Source organism: Bubalus bubalis, chromosome 5, assembly GCF_019923935.1.
Source record: "Bubalus bubalis isolate 160015118507 breed Murrah chromosome 5, NDDB_SH_1, whole genome shotgun sequence".
Taxonomy (NCBI): domain Eukaryota; kingdom Metazoa; phylum Chordata; class Mammalia; order Artiodactyla; family Bovidae; genus Bubalus; species Bubalus bubalis.
The window spans coordinates 68,496,595-68,515,048 of record NC_059161.1 but is presented as its reverse complement, the minus strand read 5'-3'; positions in this window follow the sequence as shown (position 1 = coordinate 68,515,048).

The window sequence follows — 18,454 nt, the reverse complement described above, 5'->3', positions numbered from 1 at the left end:
AAGGGACCCTCAAGAGTCTTCTCTACACCACAGTTCAAAAGCATCAATTCTTCAGCTCTCAGCTTTCTTTATAGTCCAACTCTCATATCCATACATGACCACTGGAAAAACCATAGCCTTGACTAGACTGACCTTTGTTGGCAAAGTAATGTCTCTGCTTTTGAATATACTATCTAGATTGGTCATAACTTTCTTCCAAGGAGTAGGCGTCTTTTAATTTCCTGGCTGCAATCACCATCTGCAGTGACTTTGGAGCCCAGAAAAATAAAGTCAGCCACTGTTTCCACTGTTTCCCCATCTATTTGCCATGAAGTGATGGGACCGGATGACATAATCTTAGTTTTCTGAATGTTGAGCTTTAAGCCAACTTTTTCACTCTCCACTTTCACTCTCATCAAGAGGCTCTTTAGTTCTTCTTCACTTTCTGCCATAAGGGTGGTGTCATCTACATATCTGAGATGACTGATATTTCTCCTGGCAATCTTGATTCCAGCTTGTGCTTCCTCCAGCCCAATAGAATGGGAAAGACTAGAGATCTCTTCAAGAAAATTAGAGATACCAAGGGAACATTTCATGCAAAGATGGGCTCGATAAAGGACAGAAATTGTAGGGACCTAACAAAAGCAGAAGATATTAAGAAGAGGTGGCAAGAATACACAGAAGAACTGTATAAAAAAGATCTTCACAACCCAGATAATCATGATGGTGTGATCACTCACCTAGAGCCAGACATCCTGGAATGTGAAGTCAAGTGGGCCTTAGGAAGCATCACTATGAACAAAGCTAGTGGAGGTGATGGAATTCCAGTTGAGCTATTTCAAATCCTGAGAGATGACTCTGTGAACGTGCTCCACTCAATATGCCAGCAAATTTGGAAAACTCAGGAGTGGCCACAGGACTGGAAAAGGTCAGTTTTCATTCCAATCCCAAAGAAAGGCAGTGCCAAAGAATGCTCAAACTACTGCACAATTGCACTCATTTCACATGCTAGTAAGGTAATGCTTAAAATTCTCCAAGCCAGGCTTCAGCAATACGTGAACTGTGAACTTCCAGATATTGAAGCTGGATTTAGAAAAGGCAGAGGAACCAGAGATCAAATTGCCAACATCCACTGGATCATGGAAAAAGCAAGAGAGTTCCAGAAAAACATCTATTTCTGCTTTATTGACTATGCCAAAGCCCTTGACTGTGTGGATCACAATAAACTGTGGAAAATTCTTCAAGAGATGGGAATACCAGACCACTTGACCTGCCTCTTGAGAAACCTGTATGCAGGTCAGGAAGCAACAGTTAGAACTGGACATGGAACAACAGACTGGTTCCAAATAGGGACAGGAGTATGTCAAGGCTGTATATTGTCATCCTGCTTATTTAATTTATATGCAGAGCACATAATGAGAAACGTTGGGCTGGAGGAAGCCCAAGCTGGAATCAAGAATATCACTTAAGCTCACCCAACTCTGTTCCCTATGGTCACGGTTTGCCCCACGTTTCTCAGATGTCTTATAGCCTGCATTAGCTATGCATTTCCCTCCACCAGGAAACCACACTGGGGAAAATTGTTAGCAAAGACACTGCCTCCCATATCAGGATTTCTCTGAGCTCCACTGCCATTGGCAAAGTGAAGGGGTTCTTATTGCCAACTGGGTAACAAGAGATTCAGTTCTAAAATCCTGTCTTAGTGTTTGCTTTCATAGACCATACATGGCAGCATTGCTTGCAATAAGTTAGGACTCTTGGGCGCAAATTATGTGATGAAGCTTAGCATGCAGGATATTTACTACGTAAAGCTTTGGGGAGAAGAGGGATTGGGAGATGAGGCAGCCGCTGACCTGGCTCAGAATCAACAGTGCCTTCCAGAATGGTTTTATTCCCATGGTGACTATGGCTCTCTGATGACCGAATGAACTGTCCTAAGTCAAAGCAACAGGTACCCTGAAAAACGGCATGAAATAAACCACACAGAAAGAACAGGGTACATCATGCCTGATCCTTTCCCTTTTTTAAACCATTTTTTTGAAGCTTCTCGTAACCATCAAAGGTAACAAGTGAAGAGTGTGCTATTTTTTGTATAATTACTAATTCATGATTTCATATATATAAGATCCATTTCAGACCTTTCCAGTCATTTCTAGCAATACTTAAACTGTTCCACAAACTCGCCCATAAGAACTGCTCTCATTGCTTCCACTGTCTCTTTGCTTTGACCTCTATGATCTTTGATAGCTTTCTTGCTTTTAAGCACAAGATGTCACAGCTTTATTTAACATATTTTTTTTCCACTCAGGCCTGGAATCAATGTTTCCCAAGGAGCAAAATAAAGTTCCAACACCAGAATCGAAGCCCCAGAGGTGGTCTTTGCTACTCATTTCTTGCTGCTTCTGGAACTTCTCAGTGGACAGGTACTTATATAATATGTATATTTTTAAAAGATAAATAAATATAGGTAGGTGTCGTCAGCTCAGGCTGCGGTAACAAATAGCATAGGCTAGATGGTTTAAACAACATTTATTTCTCAGTTCTGGAGAATGGGAAGCCCAAGATCAAGGTGCCAGCAGATCTGGTGTCTGGTGCAAGCCCACCTCCTGGCTTGTCAGTGGCCACCATGTTTCATCATCACATGAAAGGGGATGATGTCATTTCTTTCCTGTCTCTTCTTATGAGGGCTCCTTCTTAGCATCTACTGACCTTCCCAGAGCTCCATCTTTAAATATAACACACTGGAGATTAGAGTTTCAACATGAATTTGGGGATGGGTGGTGGATAACAAATATTCAGCCCATAATTGAAGTATTTTTTAGCAAAAAAAAAAAAAAAAGTATATCCAAAATGATTTTTCTATTTCAAATGTTGGTTACAGTGTGTTAATTTATCTGTTTTTATACTTTTCTTCTCATAATTTCTTATATCAAAAATCTTGGTGACTTGATGTTAGCATAATTGCTTATTTGATATATCCTATAACCTACACAGGCAGTAATTTCAAAATAACAATGGCAATATCATTAACAATAAAGCTATTGATTGCGGCTTGAAATTTTCTTGTGGTGGTTTTTATCCTGAAGATGTATCTCTCTAGCAATGGACAGTAAACATACTGCATTTTAAAGTTATTTGAAGTAATTCTCTGTGTGTTTATGTCAACAATTTGTTACAGAATTAGATTCTTTTTTTTCATTTTTAGAAAGTGCTTAGCTTTGTATTTCTGAAATAATTATACATATGGCTTATGTGACAAATAGATTCAAGGATTAGACCTGATAGAGTGCCTGGAGCACTATGGATGGAGGTTGCTGACATTGTACAGGAGGCAGTGATCAAGACCATCCCCAAGAAAAAGAAATGCAAAAAGGCAAAATGGTTGTCTGAGGAGGCCTTACAAATAGCTGAGAAAAGAAGAAAAGTGAAAGGCAAAGGAGAAAAGGAAAGATATACCCACCTGAATGCAGATTTCCAAAGAATAGCAAGGAGAGATAAGAAAGGCTTCCTCAATGATCAATGCAAAGAAATACAGGAAAACAATAGAATGGGAAAGACTAAAAGTCTCTTCAAGAAAATTAGAGATACCAAAGGGAACATTTCATGCAAAGATGGGCACAATAAAGGAAGAAGTGATATGGATATAACAGAAGCAGAAGATATTAAGAAGAGGTGGCAAGAATACACAGAAGAACTATACAAAAAAGATCTTCATGACCCAGATAACCACGATGGCATGATCACTCGCCTAGAACCAGACATACTGGAATGCGAAGTCAAGTGGGCCTTAAGAAGCATCACTACGAACAAAGCTAGTGGAGAAGATGGAATTCCAGCTGAGCTATTTCAAATCCTAAAAGATGATGCTGTGAAAGTGCTACACTCAATATGCCAGCAAATTTGGAAAACTCAGCAGTGGCCCCAGGACTGGAAAAGGTCAGTTTTCATTCCAATCCCAAAGAAAGGCAATGCAAAAGAATGTTCAACCTACTGCACAACTGCACTCATTTCTCATGCCAGCAAAGTCATGCTCAAAATCTTCCAAGCTAGGCTTCAATAGTACGTGAACCAAGAATTTCCAGATGTACAAGCTGGATTTAGAAAAGGCAGAGGAACCAGAGATTAAATTGCCAACACCCACTGGATCATAGAAAAAGCAAGAGAATTCCCGAAAAACATCTACTTCTGCTTCATTGACTATGCTAAATCTTTTGACTGTGTGGATCACAACAAACTGTGGAAAATTCTTAAAGAGATGGGAATACCAGACCACCCGACCTGCGTCCTGAGAAACCTATATGCAGGTCAAGAAGCAACAGCTGGAACTGAACATGAAACAGCAGCCTGGTTCAAAATTGGGAAAGGAGTGTATCAATTCTGTATATTGTTGCCTTGTTTATTTATTTTATATGCAGAGAACATCATGCAAAATGCCAGGCTGAATGAATCACAAGTTGGAATCGAGATTGTCGGGAGAAATATCAGTAAACTCAGATATGCAGATGACACCACTCTTATGGAAGAAAGCAATGAGGAACTAAAGAGCCTCTTGATGAAGGTGAAAGAGGAGAGTGAAAAAGCTGGCTTAAAACTCATTTAAAACACTTAAAACATTTTTAAAACATTTAAAAAATAAGATCAAGGCATCAAGTCCCATTGCTTCACAGCATATAGATGATAAAATAATGGAAACAATGACAGAATATAGTTTATTTTCTTGGGCTCCAAAATTGCTGCAGATGATGACTGTAGTCATGAAATTAAAAGACACTTGCTCCTTGGAAGAAAAGCTATGACAAACCTACACAATATACTAAAAAGCAGAGATATTACTCTGGCAACCAAGGTCCATCTAATCAAAGCTATGGTTTTCCAGTAGTCATTCATGTATGGATGTGAGCTGGACCATAAAGAAGGCTGAGCTTTGAAGAACTGATGTTTTTGAACTGTCGTGCTGTAGAAGACTCTTGAGAGTCCCTTGGACTGCAAGGAGATGAAACCAGTCAATCCTAAAGGAAATCAACTCTGAATATTCATTGGAAGGACTGATGCTGAAACTGAAGCTTCCATACTTTGGCCATTTGAAGCGAAGAGCTGACTAATTGGAAAAGACCCTGATGCTGGGAAAGATTGAAGGCAGGAGGAGAAGGGGACTACACAGGAAGAGGCATTGGATGGCATCACCGACTCAATGAACTCAATGAGTTTGAGCAAGTTCCAGAAGATGGTTCCAGAAGAAGGGAGCCTGGCATGCTGCAGTCCATGGGGCCACAGTCGAACAACAACAAAGGCTTTTGCAGGGTTCTCAAGTTTGTATATATACAGACATTCAGTTGCTATTTCTGGTTCTTGCCCCACAGTAACCATTTTTAAATAGCTTTTGGTTTGTCTTTATATTGCTTCACGAGAGTAAATTTATATCTTTATTCCTGATTTGAAAGCATTTTTTTAAATTTGAAAAGTAGAAGGACTTTCACACACAGTCATGTAGTTGCATGTCCTGGTTCTGTAGTGAGACAGCTGTACCATACAGGAGATTGCTTCCTTTTGTGCTAATAGAGACTCAGAGCATAGGACTTCTAGTTAGAAAAATCAATTATTACAAATCTTCAAGGAGACATACTGGAATATTTTAATAAAAATAGAATATGATCTCATTCACATAGTGCTTTTCAGAATATATAGCAATTTCACTATGAATTAATTAATTGATTTTCACAATAATCTTTTGACTTTATTTCCATTTTACAAGTCAGAAATTGAAGCCTAGGGACAGAAATGCTTTGTTCAAGGACTTGCATTTACTTGTCAGCTAATTACTGATGGAGATTAGGGAAGAATTCAAGCTATCTGCCTCCAGCTCCACGTTGTAATGACGCTGCTTCTCAAATTACTTGCAAATACACATGAAATCCTTGTGTCTTAAGCCATGTCTTCTGGAGTTGTTTACATCACTCCAAGTAAATTTTTGAAGTAGGAAAACTTCTACTCCCTTTTTGAAGACTCACAGAACAAAATAACATTAAATCAAGTCTTTGAAAATTTCTGCACTTTTAAAAATCCATGTAATGTTGTATTTTAAATGTTTCCAATTTTATAGACCATAGAACACCCCCCAAGCCCCCTGACTCTGGACTAAGCCTGAAAGGTGTCAAAACTGTAAGGCTTGTTAAAGTGTGGGTGAATGAATTTCATGGCAGCTTCAATAAGCAACTATTTTTTTGACATAGACCATGCTTGAGAGTTACATTTGGTTTAGATGGATGTCTATAATGTGTCATGTCAGAAGCCAAATTTTGAACATCAACTGTGTTGTAATTTGATCCAGTCAATTCTTTAGCAACTTAATCAGGCCCCATTTTTTTTTTTTTTTAAGACATTTACTGGTAATGTTTTCCTCATAGAAAACTTCACCCATATTTAGTTAACAGACTAACAGGAGAATCTACAGCAGCTGAGAGGTGCTTCTGTGTGTTCCTAGCAACGGGGAAACCGTGACACAGCAGGGCCTCAGCAGGAATTGTCTGCATTTTCTCATCTGTGATGAGGTAAGTTGATCCTGGAGATAAATGAGTCTGAGATATAAAGAAGGATTTACCCCTGGAAAATATGCTCTGCACTAAAACAGTGGTAAGTGTGGATGTGAGCAGAACAGAACACATGGAAATAGAAAGTCTTGGGTTTTCAGAAAATTTATGTACAGAGTAATAATGAATACTACAGTTCTTTTAATCCAATTTTCTGTTGATGGGCAGGGCTGTGTTCCCTCCTGGTTGTTTGACCTGAGGCCAAACTATGGTGGAGGTAATGAAGATAATGGGGACCTCCTTCAAAAGGTCCCATGCATGCACTGCGAACTCAGTACCCCAGACCCTGCAGCAGGCTGCTGCCTACCTACACCTTCACTGGAGACTCCTGGACACTCACAGGCAAGTCTGGGTCAGTCTCTTTTGGGGTCACTGCTCCTTTCTCCTGGGTCCTAGTGTGTACAAAGAAATTTGTGCACATCAAGAGAAAATTGGATTAAAGATTTACTGAGCAAGGCCCCGCCCATCAGAACAAGACCCAGTTTCCCTCTCAGTCAGTCTTTCCATCAGGAAGCTTCCATAAGCTTCTTATCCTTATCCTTGACATAACATTGACATTGAAGTCGCTCAGTCGTGTCTGACTGTTTGAGACCCCATGGACTGTAGCCTACCAGGCTCCTCTGTCCATGGAATTTTCCAGGCAAGAGTACTGGAGTGGGTTGCCATTTCCTTCTCCAGGATATCTTCCTGACCCAGGGATTGAACCCGGGTCTCCCACATTGTAGGCAGACGCTTTATCGTATGAGCCACCAGGGAAGTCCTTATCCTTAAGAGGGCCAACAGAACAAAAACCATAATCACAGAAAACTAATCAAACTGATCACATGGACCACAGCCTTGTCTAGCTCAATGAAAAAATGACCATGCTGTGTAGGGCCACCCAAGACAGACGGGTTATGGTGGAGAGTTCTGACAAAACATGGTCCACTGAAGAAGGGAATGGCAAACCACTTCAGTATTCTTGCCTTGAGAACCCCATCAACATTATGAAAAGGCAAAAGGATACTACACTGAAAGATGAACTCCCCAGGTTGGTAGGTGTCCAAATATGCTCCTACATATCAGTGGAGAAATAACTCCAGAAAGATTGAAGAGATGGAGCCAAAGCAAAAATAGCACGCAGTTGTGGATGTGACTGGTGATAGAAGTAAAGTCTGATGCTGTAACGAACAATATTGAATAGGAACCTGGAATGTTAGGTCCATGAATCAAGGCAAATTGGAAGTGGTCAAACAGGAGATAGCAACAGTGAACATCAACATTTTAGGCATCAGTGAGCTAAAATGGACTGGAATGGGTGAATTTGACTCAGATGACCATTATATCTACTACTGTGGGCAAGAATCCCTTTGAAGAAATGGAGTAGCCATCATAGTCAACAAAAGAGTCTGAAATGCAGTACTTGGATGCAATCTCAAAAACGACAGGATGATCTCTCTTCGTTTCCAACGCAAACCATTCAGTATCACAGTAATCCAAGTCTATACCCCAACCAGTAATGCTGAAGAAGCTGAAGTTGAATGGTTCTATGAAGACCTCTGTCCATGGCAAGAATACTGGAGTAGGTTGCCATTTCCTTCTCCAGGGTATCTTCCCAACCCAGGGATCGAACCCGAGTCTCCTGCATTGGCAGGTGGATTCTTTAGCACTGAGCCACCTGGGAAGCCCAGAGAAACACTGGCATCGTTGTAAACTGAAATCACAGTTCACCTTACTGTGCAAACCCAAAAACTAAAGAGATTTGATCGGGAGGTGGATACAGACTTCGTCTCTTTAAAACATTCAGAACCCTGATATCCTTTCAATTAGGATGCAGAGAAATACAAAACAAAATAGTTTTTGTAAGCAAACCAGAAAACCACAGTTGTGAGGAAAATTTTCATAGACTGGGATTTCAGGAGCTAAGAGGCAGATCAAGTGTTCTGTTGATTGCAAAGCACGGGGTGGACCGACATCGCCTGGCCAAGCTGTGGAGTGTCCCCAAAACTAGAACTGTAGCGAAAGCATCCAGTGTGTTTTGAGATAGGATGGTAGTGGTTTAGTCACTAGGTCAGGTCTGACTCTTGTGACCCCATAGACAGTAGCCTACCAGGCTCCTCTGTCAACGGGATTTCCCAGGCAAGAATACCAGAGTGGGTTGCCATTTCCTACTTCGGGGGATCTTCCTGACTCATGGATCGAACCTGCATCTCCTGCATTGGCAGGCAGGTTCTTTACTTCTGACCCACTAGGGAAGCCCTTTTTATCGGATATCACACACCAAAGTGGAGAATAGACATGGAAAGTTAGGAAGGGCAAAGTCTAACGATTTAGGAAAATGATTTTAATCGACACAATATTTATAAAATTATTAAAGAATTTAATTTTGGAATGAAGATACTGGGAAATTCAGGTTGAATAATTAAAACTGATTATTTTCAACTCACTTTCCATACTTATTGGAAATTTACAATGAAACTTATATGCATATATTTTAAAAGTCATTCTAGAAACCAAGTCTCCATTTCAATGTTAGATTTTGGAAAAAGAACAGCAAATTAAATCCAAAGATATAAAGGGAGGAAAATAATATGATACCAAAGAGATTAAACAGAGCAAACACACAGTCAAAAAAAGATTATTAGTAAAGTGAAGCTTGCTAAATTAAAAAGATGAATAAAATTGCTGAACCCTTAGCACATGTGTGTAATGCTGAAAGACAGACAATCTCCTTTCACATCAGATACAAAGCTAGCATGACGTCACTACCTTGTCTCCTGAAAGTGGAGGCCCCGAGGAACACATTAGGAAAAAGAAAACACTTTAATGCTAGCACAGTAAGAAACTGGCATTCTTCACATAAGATATAATCATGAACTGAAAGTGAAAGTGTTAGTCTCTCAGTCATTTCTGACTCTTTGGGACACCTTGGACTATATAGCCCACCAGGCTCCTCTGTCCATGGAATTCTCCAGGCAAGAATACTGGAGTGGGTTACCATGCCCTTCTCCAGGGGATCTTCCCAACCTAGGGATAAAACCTGAGTCTCCTGCATTGCTAGAGGATTCTTTAGCATCTGAGCCACTAGCGAAGTCCAAGATATAATCATTTATACAGAAAATTCAAGGTTTTACACATAAATAGTATCAACAAAAGAGAGAATTTAGCAAGTTTGCTGATTATAGCCAATGTGCATAAATTGTTGTATTTGGATACACTAGTAACACAGTTAGAAATTAAACTTTAAGAACAAGATACTATTTAAGAAAACATAAAAATTCCAAATTCCTAATTCTAGGTGCAAGAACTCTATGTAGAACATTTTAAAACATGTTCTACAAGAATTCTATGTAAAACATTGTAAAACATTTGCAAAACAATTCGATATATTGAATTCATGGATTGTAAGAAAATTCATCCTTGTAAAGGTGGCAATTTTAAGAAGATTGATACCCTTCAGTAAAAATCCCAGTAGATATTTGTTGTTTGGGGGGTTTGGTTTGTTAATGTGTGTGTGTGTGAAAAAGCGGTTTTTGCTTCAAAGTTGGTAGCCAGTTTTGTTACAAGTCTCATGTATTATCCCAGTTTTTAAATCCCGAGCACTGCATCAACTGCACCCGGTGGGTCCGAGGGCCCATTCATCGCAGAAGGCACTGGCACCCCGCTCCAGTACTCTTGCCTGGAAAATCCCATGGACGGAGGAGCCTGGTGGGCTGCAGTCCATGGGGTCGCGAAGAGTGGGACACGACTGAGCGACTTCACTTTCACTTTTCACTTTCATGCATTGGAGAAAGAAATGGCAACCCACTCCAGTGTTCTTGCCAGGAGAATCCCAGGGACGGGGGAGCCTGGTGGGCTGCCGTCTCTGGGGTCGCACAGAGTTGGACACGACTGACATGACTTGGCAGCAGGGTCCATTCACGTGTTCCCAGGTCTCTGTGTGCCAGGCACTACATGTTACCACTGTGGTACCAAGGTGCGCTTCTGCCTTGTTCTAACGATTCATGGATGGTTTCATTCTTTTCCAAATTAAAACAAATCCATGCATGTGTTGTTAAATAGTTTTGCTTTAAAATTTATATAGGTCTACGATGGAAAATTGTGCTTATCAATTTTATGAAACTAATAAGCTAAAACAAATGCATCATATTTTAGCTAAAATTTGTTCCCTTACATACGAAGAGTCATTGTTCTACTCTTTTCATTGGTGGCTGCCACAGGAAGAACTGAAAAAATGTGGCTTCTACCCATGTTCAAAAAGCAGACAGACCAAGAATCTCCTGCTTTGTCTGGTAGGTACTGATTTTCTACTGTATCTGTCTGCCCTCTAGTGGTTGTAGAGCAAAGTCCAAGGAAAAGTTCTGTAGGTCAGAATAAGGTGATTAATTTTTGAGAAACATTATTATTTTAATTTAGCCTGACTTTCTGTGTAATGTATTATACATTTAGAAATCTGGGACAGATCAATAGTTTAGACATCGGCATACACTTGTTCAGAGCTCTTAAAGATAGTGTTGTCAGGTACACAAGATTTTTGTTATTGTTTAGTCACTAACTCATGTCCGACGCTTTTGTGACCCCGACTCTTTTGTGACCTGGTGAATTGTAGCCCACCAGGCTCCTCTGTCTATGGGATTTCCCAGGCAAGAATACTGGGAAGAAGAATACTGGGAGAAGAATCCATTTCCTTCTCCAGCGGATCTTCCCAACCAAGGGATCAAACCCATGTCTCCTGCATTGGCAGGTGGATTCTTTACCACTGAGCTACCTTTTAGCTAAATCCTAAAAGACTCATGTCAAAATAATTTATATGTTGACAAAGATAATAAAAATGACAATGGAACCAAATCAAAGTGATAATTATAGATAAATTGTTCGAGCTCTTACACATTGTGCTAAGCCCTTTGCATATATTATTTGATTTTATCTGCACGGCAGTCAGGTAGCAGGTCACCATTGTACAGAGGGAAACTTGGGCTTAATGTGACTAAGATCAAGTATGTGATATCACTCATACGTGGAATCTAAAAAATAAAACCAGCTGGTGAATATAACAAAAAGGAAGCAGACTCACAGGAGGGGGAAGGAAATGGGGCAAGATAGGGATAGGTGGTTAAGAGGCACAAACTGCTGTGTATAAATCAAATAACAAGGATGTATTGTATAATACAGGGAATATAGGCAGTATTTTAGAACTATAAATGGAATATACCCTTTAAAATTGTGATACACTAGGCTGTACACCTGTAATTTATAATATTGCACATGAACTATATCTCAATTTTAAAAGTTAAAAGAGGTCAAATATAAATAATAATAATAATAGCTAACAAGACTCTTGAGAGTCCCTTGGACTGCAAGGAGATCCCACCAGTCCATCCTTAAGCAAATCAGTCCTGAATGTTCATTGGAAGGACTGATGTTGAAGCTGAAACTGCAATACTTTGGCCACCTGATGTGAAGAACTAACTCATTGGAAAAGACACTGATGCTGGGAAAGATTGAAGGCGGGAGGAGAAGGGGACGACAGAGGATGAGATGGTTGGATGGCATCACCGACTCGAAGGACATGAGTTTGAGTAAACTCCAGGAGTTGGTGATGGATAGGGAAGCCTGGTGTGCTGCAGTTCATGGGGCTGCAAAGAGTCTGACATGACTGAGCAACTGAACTGAAATGAACTGAATAGCTAACATCTTTCAAATAATGTTTAAGTACCCCAAACCCTGTTAAGCGATTAGTAGGTCTGTATTCAGCGGAAGAGACTCAGCGCTCACCTAGGAGGGCTCCCACCTCCAAGGTCCACCCTGATGCCAGACCACTAGCCTCAGATCAGATCAGATCAGATCAGTCGCTCAGTTGTGTCCGACTCTTTGCGACCCCATGAATCGCAGCATGCCAGGCCTCCCTGTCCATCACCAATGCCAGAGTTCACTGAGACTCATGTCCATCGAGTCAGTGATGCCATCCAGCCATCTCATCCTCTGTTGTCCCCTTCTCCTCCTGCCCCCAGTCCCTCCCAGCATCAGGGTCTTTTCCAATGAGTCAACTCTTCACATGAGGTGGCCAAAGTACTAGAGTTTCAGCTTTAGTATCATTCCTTCCAAAGAAATCCCAGGGCTGATCTCCTTCAGAATGGACTGGTTGGATCTCCTTGCAGTCCAAGGGACTCTCAAGAGTCTTCTCCAACACCACAGTTCAAAAGCATCAATTCTTCAGTGCTCAGCTTTCTTCACAGTCCTACTCTCACATCCATACATGACCACAGGAAAAACCATAGCCTTGACTAGACGAACCTTTGTTGGCAAAGTAATGTCTCTGCTTTTGAATATGCTATCTAGGCTGGTCATAACTTTCCTTCCAAGGAGTAAGCGTCTTTTAATTTCATGGCTGCAGTCACCATCTGCAGTGATTTTTCAGCCCAGAAACATAAAGTCTGACACTGTTTCCACTGTTTCCCCATCTATTTCCCATGAAGTGGTGGGACCGGATGCCATGATCTTCGTTTTCTGAATGTTGAGCTTTAAGCCAACTTTTTCACTCTCGACTTTCACTTTCATCAAGAGGCTTTTGAGTTCCTCTTCACTTTCTGCCATAAGGGTGGTGTCATCAGCATATCTGAGGTTATTGATATTTCTCCTGGCAATCTTGATTCCAGCTTGTGTTTCTTCCAGTCCAGCGTTTCTCATGATGTACTCTGCATATAAGTTAAATAAACGGTGACAATATACAGCCTTGACGAACTCCTTTTCCTATTTGGAACCAGTCTGTTGTTCCATGTCCAGTTCTAACTGTTGCTTCCTGACCTGCATACAAATTTCTCAAGAGGCAGGTCAGGTGTTCTGATATTCCCATCTCTTTCAGAATTTTCCATAGTTTAATGTGATCCACACAGTCAAAGGCTTTGGCATAGTCAATAAAGCAGAAATAAATGTTTTTCTGGAACTCTCTTGCTTTTTCCATGATCCAGCGGATGTTGGCAATTTGATCTCTGGTTCCTCTGCCTCTTCTAAAACCTGGAAGTTCACGGTTCACATATTGCTGAAGCCTGGCTTGGAGAATTTTGAGCATTACTTTGCTAGCATGTGAGATGAGTGCAATTCTGTGGTAGTTTGAGCATTCTTTGGCATTGCCTTTCTTTGGGATTGGAATGAAAACTGACCTTTTCCAGTCCTGTGGCCACTGCTGAATTTTCCAAATTTTCTGGCATATTGAGTGCAGCACTTTCACAGCATCATCTTTCAGGATTTGGAATAGCTCAACTGGAATTCCATCACCTCCACTAGTTCCACCTCCTTTGTTCGTAGTGATGCTTCCTAAGGCCCACTTGACTTCACAAAGTCCGGACAGCAGACTCAGTCTGCTGCAGGAGACCTCCAGCTCCAACACCTCGCCTCTCAGCAGAGGTGGCCGAGCTGCAGGAACAGGGTGTCTTGCTCCTGGTCCAGTTTCTGCCTCTGGTGGACAGCAGAGGACTCATGCCAGAGCCCTAGGTGCCAGGGGAGCAGTCGGGGGAGAGGGGAGGTCAGCTTTCCGGCTGCTTTCCGGCCTCAGTGGACCAGCAAGGAGCAGAGGCAACAGGTGGGGTGGATGCAGGGAACCGACCGCATCACCCACGATGTCCTGTCTGTCCAGGCCCCGCAGAGCTCTGGTATTTGTGCTTCTGTATTTTGTAGATGAAGGGGAGAGGCCCTGCAGCTGAAATGATAGCCTGGAGGGTCAGGAGAGTAAACGGTCCCTCCTTTCTTCCAGAGCACGGGCCTGTCCCACGCTTCCTGATGTGACCGCGCGAGTTAGCGTGCGTTCTAGGTTAGAATAATGTGGGAATGGTGCCCCCCAGTGGACATGTTTCTCTTCATCCTTTTCTCAGGAAGAAACCCACAGATTCAAAGAGAAGTGCATTGAAGATGCTGCTCTCCTGTTCCTTCCTTGGGTGAGTTGGCTGCCAGGCTTAGGATAAATAGACAGAAAAAAAAAATGCAGCTCTTCTGCTTGGGGTCTTGCAGGAAAAACAAGTGTGTTCACTTGCAAGCTTGCCAGGCAGATGGAGCTTGCGGTGTTGCTGGCTCAGTTGGCATTTTTGTAGGAATCAAGGGGTTGTCATCTAGAGGGAATCAGAGGCAGTGGGGTGGTGGTGAGGGAAGTGGCAGAGTGGCAGATACCATTCCCCTCGGTCCAGCCGGGCTCACCTGCACTCCATGTGCTCAGCGGACGTGGTTCTCAGCTTCACAGGGTGGTGTGGATCCACAGCAGGCCAGTGTGACCTCTCACCTCCGTAATAAGGACCCTGACAGAGGGCCCATCAGGACTGAAAACAGAACTGCAGTATTTTGTGGCAACCTTTGCGGCAGTCATTTCTTGACTGTGCCTTAAGAAAATGCCCTTGACTCCTGTGGATATTCCTGGGCAGCGAGTGAGAGGTGGGGATCCTGATTCTTGTCTCTTTTGAGGCACAGTTGTTCGTGTGTGTGTGTGTGTGTATGTGTTTGTATATATATGTCTGTATGTGTATATATATATATATATATATATATATATGTTTGTATATACACATATTTTTGCAAGGCTAGTTGAAAGCATTGGCCTTTGTCCTCATCCAAGAGTACATTGGAAGCATTGGGGAGCTTCTAAAAACTTCATAAGCTAATGCTACATCCGTGGTGGCTGTAATTTAATGAATCATAATAGAAAGAAAGAAAAGAAAGTGAAGTTGCTCAGCCGTGTCCAACTCTTTGCAACCCTATGGACTGTAGCCCACCGGGCTCCTCTGTCCACGGGGGTTCTGCTGGCAAGAATACTGGAGTGGACTCCCATTTCCTTCTCCAGGATATCTTCCCAACCCACAGATCGAACCCAAGTCTCCTACATTGCAGGCAGACTCTCTACCCTCTGAATCACCAGGGAAACCGGAGTGGGGCTCAAAAATGCACATTTTGAAAATTCTCTGGCATGAGGGTGAGCTCACCCTCCCTGTGAATCATTAGCTTAAAATGGGTAGTACTGTGATATCTTCACAAGGAACTGAAGTCAGACTCGGAGTTGCAATGACAACTTAAATAAGATTAAGTCACGAGTTAGTGAAGTCAGTTTCCTGAATTAGAAATAGGTCGTTTGGATTTTGGACCTGGAGATTTAAAAGTGTCAGAATCAAGGATGTAATATTTGTAGGGAAATTATTTCTTGCCTTTGATAGATACCTGCCATTTTTTAAAAGGCCATGCCTATTAAAGAGCTAAAGTGCCCTCTAGTGGCTCAACTCTAAATTACATTTTAGTGAAAAGATTTATGTGAAAAGGGCGAGGGGAAAGAATTCTTTGGAGTCCAGGGTTTTTCATTCACAATATTAGAAGCTGTAATTTGAAAATGAGATGGGGATGCCATGAGATGCATCTTATATCTGAAATTTCCTGCCAAAATTGGTGTTAAATTATTTCCACTCTCAAACTTAAGGTGCATTAGGGGTGTGTCTCACCTCTGGAGGTCCATGTTTCATTTATTGTAATCTGGGCTGGCCTCCTTAGACTCACTTCCCACTGAAAGGCACCAGGATTATATCTTCTGAGTTGACACAGAAGAACAGTCACATATTTTTGGAAGTCTTTATTTGTTGATCATGAGGATCATGCATTAATTTAGCCAACAAATACTAATCCAGGAGCTCTTTTGTGCCAGCGCCGCCCTGGTCCTTGGGATTCCAGAGGTCCACTAGACAGAAGAGCCTCTGTCCTCAGGGATGTGTGTGAGGTGTGTGTCGAGAGAAGACCAACAAGACCCAAGTCACACCCCGCCCAGGTCACAATCACTCCTCTATAGTAAATGCCATCCGTGCAAACCATCTGAAGTGGTTTGAGGGGCATAAATGTGGGGGTGCTTTAGGATCTGGTGGACGGGCCGGCAGCAGGATCATCAGGGAGAGGCTGAGGTGCCGTTGGAGAGGAGCTATGAAGGAAGTCAGCTGAGTGGAAAATAGGGAAAGAACAACCCACACGGAAAGAGCAGAAGGGGAAGCGTTGAGTGTGTTTCCGGGGAGAGGACAGAAAGCAGAAAAGCCTACGGGCAGCGAGGAATGGGACGAATGGAACAAGAGGAGGCCGCTGCCAGCCGGCCTTGTCTGCGGTGCTTGTTCCAAGCTAATGAGCCGACCATTGAAGGTTTTAATGAGCGAGATGCAGAGTGAGTCAGCCAGATTTGCATATGTCAGTTCTGTGCTATGGGGAGTATTGATTGAATGAGGCAAGAGGAGAAACCCATCAGCTAGGAAGCAATAGCAACCGCCCAGGCAAGAGACTGTTTGAACTCAGGTGGTAGACTTTCAGATGCAGAAAAGTGGACAGGTTTAAGTGCACAGGTGTTTGGGGGAGAAATAGGCAGGTCTTGTTAATGACTTAGATGTGAGGGCTGAGGGAAGGAGGACAGAGGATGACTCTGCAGTATTTGTCTAGAGTCACTGGTTGGAAGGAAGCATAGTTTATTGCAATACCTAACCCAGAAGCAGAAGTTGGGGTGAAGTGGGAAAGCTTCTTTTGGGCTTGTGACCTTAGAGATGCACGTGGCATATTTGCTAGCATGTCAAGAAGAAGTTGGCTCTAAGAATTCAGAGCTCTGGACAGAATTAGGAACCAGGGCTGTACATCTGGCACTCATAATCTAGTCATTCAGTTCAGTTCAGTTCAGTCACTCAGTTATAGCCGAGTCTTTGTGACCCCATGGATTGCAGCACGCAGGCCTCCCTGTCCATCACCAACTCCAGGAGTCCACCTAAACCCATGTTCATCGAGTTGGTGATGCCATCCAACCATCTCATCCTCTGTTGTTCCCTTCTCCTCCTGCCCTCAATCTTTCCCAGCATCAGGTTTTTTTTTTTTTTTTCAAATGAGTCAGTTCTTCGCATCAGGTGGCCCAAGTATTGAAGTTTCAGCTTCAACATCAGTCCTTCCAATGAACACCCAGGACTGATCTCCTTTAGGATGGACTGGTGGGATCTCCTTGCAGTCCAAGGGACTCTCAAGAGTCTTCTCCAACACCACAGTTCAAAAGCATCAATTCTTTGGCACTCAGCTTTCTTTATAGTCCAACTCTCACATCCATACATGACCACTGGAAAAACCATAGCCTTGACTAGACGGACCTTTGTTGGCAAAGTAATGTCTCTGCTTTTTAATATGCTGTCTAGGTTGGTCACAACTTTCCTTCCAAGGAGTAGGAGTAAGCGTCTTTTAATTTCATGGCTGCAGTCACCATCTGCAGTGATTTTGGAGCCCTAAAAATAGCCCAGATCTAGTCATAGGCATTATTTAAAGCCATGGAAATGAATGAAATTATCAAGTAATACGTTAGAAAAACAGAAGGTGAACTGAAAGTGGGGAAGTCTAAACATTCTAAGGTCAGGTGGCTGCAATGAAGTCATCAGAGCCGGCTGAGGTGAGACATGGAGAAAAGCAAAAGAGCAGGGAATAAAGGGGAGTGTTTCAAGGTGTGAGTGGCAAAGTAGGTGAAATACTGTCAAGTGTAAAGTAAGCAAAGAACTATAAAAACGTCTACAGAATTTTGCAACATGGAATTTTTTGAGAGCTTGACAACAACAATTCAGCAAGAACAATGTGAGATGAAGCCAGATTTATGAAAAATGATTATGCAACATCATCAATAAGAGATGTCAAATAGAAACTTCCAAGTATTGTGCTGTAACAGGGGAGCAAAGAAATGGGTGGCAACTCAACATTCTTCAACTAATTTCTTTCCCCAAATGGGATTACAAAAGGATGTTTTCATAATGGATCAATTGATAAAGACAGCAATAGAAAATTGATGACGTAGTAATGAAGTCTTTGAGAAAATAGCACGGGTTGACAACTAGGTGTGTGTGGACGGGCCAGTCCTTAAATAGGAAGGGGGCACCTTTACATGGGCA